General features: G+C 33.2%; 1 non-coding gene across 1 annotated transcript; it reads left to right on the top strand.

Moving 5' to 3' along the window:
• The first annotated feature begins 421 nt into the window (after nucleotides 1–421).
• On the top strand, nucleotides 422–528 carry LOC128280269 (small nucleolar RNA R71). Its single transcript, XR_008270449.1, has one exon. It is a non-coding gene; the product is annotated as a small nucleolar RNA R71 (small nucleolar RNA).
• The last annotated feature ends 5,266 nt before the right edge of the window (nucleotides 529–5,794 follow it).

Genomic DNA, 5,794 nt, shown 5'->3' with positions numbered 1-5,794 from the left:
AAGTGTTACTATATAGGTTATTTTGGGATCTAGAGTTATTGTTACCCATATATTGAACTTGTTCCTCCTTGATGCTAGGGTTGAAGGATTGATACTCTGTGCATGCTCCTCCTCCATTCGTCTCGCACCTCATTACTGGATGTACCTGAGTAGAACCAAGTAAATCATCAATCTTTTTATTTAGAAGTTCTACCTGGTTTGACAGCATAGTAACCGAATCGACGTTATAAATGCCTGCTGTTTTAGTTGGCTTAGTCCTCATGACTTACCACTGATAATTATTCAGTGACATCTCTTCAATAAACTCATAAGCATTTTTAGGTGTTTTATTATTGATGGTTCCACCAGCAGCTGCATCAACCATTTTTCTAGTCGAAGGATTCTGGCCATTATGGAATGTTGAACCTGTAGCCAAAGCGGTAACCCATGGTGAGGGCACTTTCTGAGTAAGTCCTTGTATCTCTCCTATGCATCGTAAAGAGTTTCTAAGTTCATCTGCACAAACGAAGAAATATGATTACGTAATTTGGCCATTTTAGACGGCAAAAAATATTTTAATAGAAATTTTTCGGTCGTTTGTTCCCAAACAGTAATTGACCCTCGTGATAACGAGTTCAACCACTGTTTAGCTTTGTTCTTTAATGAAAAAGGGAATAACCGAAGATGAATGGCATCGTCAGAAACGCCATTAATTTTAAATGTATCACATAATTCCAGGAAATTTGCCAAGTGAGTGTTCCGATCCTCATACTGCAAACCATCAAACTGAACAACTTGCTGTATCATTTGAATAGTGTTAGGTTTTAGTTAAAAATTATTTGCAGTAGTAGCAGGCCTAACTATACTTGACTCAATTCCTGTTAAAGTAGGTTTAGCATAATCTTACATAGTATGAGGAGCAGGATTCTGATTTGCTAGTTCAACGTGTATCGCAGGAGGTAATTGATTGTCTTGGTTTTCATCCATCTCTTTGGTTGGGGTTTAAGTATCGTCCTCTTGCTTGTTCTCTGTGTATCTTAAGCTTCGCCTTATTTCTCTTTGGTTTCTGCGAACTGTGTGATCCATTTCTTCGTCAAAAAGTAATAGTCCTGACGGGTTTCTTCTAGTCATAAACTATAAAAACTTGCCAAGAGAAAGAAAAAGTAAATTAATAAATAATAATAAAATTAAAATTAAAATTAAATTGCAAGAAAAATAAATGGCTAAAGTAATAAAAATTGAGCATTCCTAATATCTTAGTTCCCCGGCAACGGCGCCAAAAACTTGATCGTGATTTTCGTGTGATAGGTTTTAAATATTTATAAAGAATTGTTCTTGAAACTAACTATTATCACGATGTAGGAAAGTGTACCTATCGAACAGTAGTATAGTTTTAGTAAGACCGAATTGTTGAATCCAAAGGAACTAAAAGTACTAGTAATGACTGTCTTTTTATTATCTAGCCAAAGAATAAGGGGGTTATGTTTTAACTAACTAATTATCTAAACTAAGAAATCACAGAAAGTAGAATTGGGGGATTACTTTTGGAAAACGATTGAATTAAGACAATACCTAAGGAAAAATCCACCTAGACTTTACTTGTTATTCTGGCTCCAAATCGGAGGATTTATTCATTTAACTTGTCCCGTAGAGATCCCTAAGTTAAGTTATTATCCCTATTCAGGACTAACAACGTCTAATCCCTAGATTCAACAATTGAGACTTTTCTCTAATTAACACCCTAGGGTTGCATTAACTTGATCTATGGATCCCCTTATTAGGTTTCACCCTAATCCGGCAAAATCTTGTCATCCTATGTCTAGGCGCACAATCAAATCCACTTAATTATGACAAATATACTCTTAGACAGGGTCTATTCCTCCTCTGAATAAGAGCTTATCTTGAATCAGTATCCTGGGATATCAAAACAAGAATTAAGAACACATAATTAATAACAAGTTAAATATTTATCATACAATTTAGAAAATAATAACAAGATTCGTTTTAGGTTTCATTCCCCTTAGGTATTTAGGGGATTTAGTTCATAACTAAAAAGGAAAACATCTTAGAAGAATAATGAATACAAAACATAAAGAAAACCCAAAACTCCTGAAGGGAAATTAAGGGGAGATCTTCAGTCTTGATGGTGACTCCGGCTTCTGAGATGGATCAATCGGCTTCCCTTGAGCAGTTCACTGCCTCTTTCTCTCTGTGTCCCCTTCTCCTCTTCCTTTAGGGCGTATTTATAGGCTTTAGAATGCCTAAAAACCCTCAAAATTAGCTTTTTCTGAATTGGACTCAACTTGGACTCGGCAGGGACACGCCCGTGTGACACGCCCGTATGAGTCATGCTTCGATTTTGCCAAATTGACACGGCCATGTGGTCTGCCCGTGTGAGGAAGTCCATGTCGTGTTAATTTCGTACTTTGGCCCATTTTCTCCGTTTTTGGCTCGTTTCTCGTTCCTTTCGTTCTCCTATGCTCACCTAAGTATAAAACATGAAATTAAGGCACTAGGAGCATCGAATTCACCAATTCTAAGGAAAAATCATCCATAAAATGTGTTAAGCATGGGGTAAAAAGATGTATAAATTACAGTTTATCAATTACCTATCTTTGCTTAACCATTTCGCAACCTTGTTTTAAGCCTATTTCTTTCTTCTCATAAATTTATTTTGATTAAACCTAATTCATTTCGAAAACGATTCAACTCTTACTCAAATTCACGATTGGGAAACAAATACGACTCGAGACATCTACAATCGAGTTCGTATCACTCTCTCTTTCTTTTTATTTTTTACTCTTTCATTCACTTCTTCTTTTTTTACATACTAATTCATGTAATCTCTTTGTTTTCATTTTTTCCACATGAAGCCCCCATAATGTCTCTACTTATCCTTCAATATCTATGGCTTGATGTCCATTACATAGTGCATTTAAAGAAAAGGACAAAGGATGATCGAGTATTACACTTGTTTATGCTCGAGGCTTTGAAATTAAGGCTTACAAGAAAAGAATACTCGAGACTCAAAGATATAGGAACTAGGGTACATAGCAACGGGTAAGCCTTTAGGCTCTAGGCTATATCAAACAATGCCTAAGGTCTTTTCTGAATTAATCACCTAGCACCAATTCTTTTAAGCATACATCTACTTCAACGAACAATTAGTAATTTGAATTAGTTATCTACAAGGATTCGTATATTTTATTCATCCTACAATACACTTTGTTACATTTTCATTTCGGTTATTACCTCTAGTCATTATACACATTAAGTAATAGAACTACTTAGTCTACAATTAATAATAATAAATTATTTAGTATCATTCAAAATTTGCAAGTTTGGTAATTATATATGCTTATTTGATATGCACAACTAGTAGCTTATTAGCTAATTACTGTCCAAGTACCATGCAATCACACAAAATAAAAATGAAAGTTAAAATATTTTTGGTATTTTTGAATAATTTAAAACAAAAACAAAAAAATATTTTTGAAGGTTTTTTAATTTTTTTTGAAAAGGGAAAAAAAGTTAAAATAAACACACAATCAAACATATCAATAAGAGAAATAAAATACATAGTATTATGTGCACCCCCCACACTTAGACTGCACATTTCCTTCAATGTGCCCCAAATAAAAGATAGGGGATTACTGTAATTCCCCTTAATGGAGCATCAGGCTAACTACGCATAATACAAACACAAAGACAAATATGGAGTAACCAATTAACCTACAACAAATTTATCCGAAACATACTCCGGTACTGGGGGTGGTTGGGATTTTTTCTGTTTTGTCGTTTTAGGGGGATGACTATCAACTTCTAAACTAATCTATCTAGAAAATATGGAGTAACCAACTAATCCATAACAAATCACTATAAAACCAAAATGAAAATAGCGAAAATAAAAAATGCGAATAAAAAGGAAAAAAGGGAAACTTAAACCTTGTTGGTTTCGATAGATTTATTGTATGAGTTAATGAAGTTTAGCGTTTCCCAAGCCAATAGAGTGAAATACCAGAAAAAGAAGAAACTAACCCGAAAATAAAGCAAATAGAAAATAGATTGCAAAGAGAAATAGAAGAAATTAAAAGAGAGATTGAGAGAAAATAGAGAAGGGGAGAGTTTTTAGGGATTAGAATTTGCAGATTTGGGGAAAATGAGAAAAATGAGGTGTTTGGAGGCTTAAGCCTCCAAAACACGTGGATCACAATACTTGAAATAAGATATTGCCTGACTCAACTTGGATATCGTGATATCCAGGGTTGGATATTGCGATATCCCATGTTTTTAGAACCATCATTTTTGAGTCTGTTAGGGGTATTGCGATATCGAGAGTTGAGTATTGCGATATCAGGTGTTTGATGTCGTGATACCAAATTTTAGGCTTTTGAAATTCCATGGGTATTGCGATATCAGGGGTCTAATATCACAAAACCAAAAATATTTTTGGCCCCTTTTAAATTTGTTATAGAAATTGGGATATCCACCCTTAGGTATCACAATTTCATTGAACATTCCTTAGAAACATCTACAAAAGCATTATTTTTCTTCTCAATGATCAAAATTATACCCTAACATGTCTAAAATACAAATAACTACGAATTAAAATCCACGCTACATGCAAAAACACTTGGAGTCCATGTTCAAAACATCTAATTATTTATAAATTTTTGGGTTTCCTTTCCACATAAGGCAAATTAAAAATGTAACTTGGGGCAGTAAGTCTCACCATCGAAATTATGTTTCATCGGTGTCCTCAACACTTGGATACGCCTCTTGTTCGATATGCGACTAAGGCCTTTTGAGAATCGTAATGTCCTCTTTATCCTTGCTCGCTTCTGAATTCTCTTGTGTGGCGCACAAAGACTTGAAAAATTACACCATTCTATAAAAGTTGCAAATTTGTTAGCATCATGAGGTCTAGTAAAAAAATGTGGTTTCGGGAGTCATTTCTATAAATATTAAATAGGAATATTTACAGAGCTAGTTTATTTATGAATTTAAGTTTTAGTAAGTAAATTAGTCGAATGATTGATTAATTGTGGCTTTGGGACTAAATCGTAAAAGTCCAGTCACTATAAATTGTTAATTAGAAAATGACTTGAGGACTTAAATGACAATTAAGTCCTTTTTCTTGTAATTTTTATAAATTTGAGGTCATGAGAGCTTGATTTAGTTAGCCCATGTGCCAATTTGTAAAACTGTTAAAGTTTTAGAAAGTTGCCATTATTGATTTCTTGAAGATTTTGGTGATAAATTGTTAGAATTAAACTTTGTATATGAAAATGACTCAATTGTAATGCTTAATTGTTAGTTTCGTATATTAGGGACCAAATTAAATAAAATGAAAAATTATCATGAATTATTGGTAGGGATAGAAAAAGAGGGTCCCAAATGAGTTTTAGTGAGATCGAATTTTAATTAGAGGCTTTAAATTGAAAGTTATTCTAGTCCCGATTTTATAGATTAAATTGAATAAATTACAAAATATGCGTGACTTTGTAATTGAACATGATTTGATATAGAACTTAATATCTTGTTTTTTTGGATTATTATTAGTAGCTAAAGAAGATGTGAAGACATCGAGAGGGAAATAAAAGACGAGAGTTGATGACGAGTATTTCAGATTTTTGGTTTATATTTCTATAATTCAAATCATTATAATTGTTACATATTTATACTATTTTGTGTTGTATGATAATGAGGTCAGTTGAAAATAATTAATGGAATTTGAAATGTTATGTTTGCGATTCATTATCGAAATAGAAGACTAAATTAAATGGAATGGAAAATAGAGTAATTTGATGAATAT

This window comes from Gossypium arboreum, chromosome 8 (assembly GCF_025698485.1).
Source record: "Gossypium arboreum isolate Shixiya-1 chromosome 8, ASM2569848v2, whole genome shotgun sequence".
In the NCBI taxonomy this organism is placed as follows: Eukaryota; Viridiplantae; Streptophyta; class Magnoliopsida; order Malvales; family Malvaceae; genus Gossypium; species Gossypium arboreum.
This window is presented reverse-complemented; position numbering and strand designations above follow the sequence as displayed.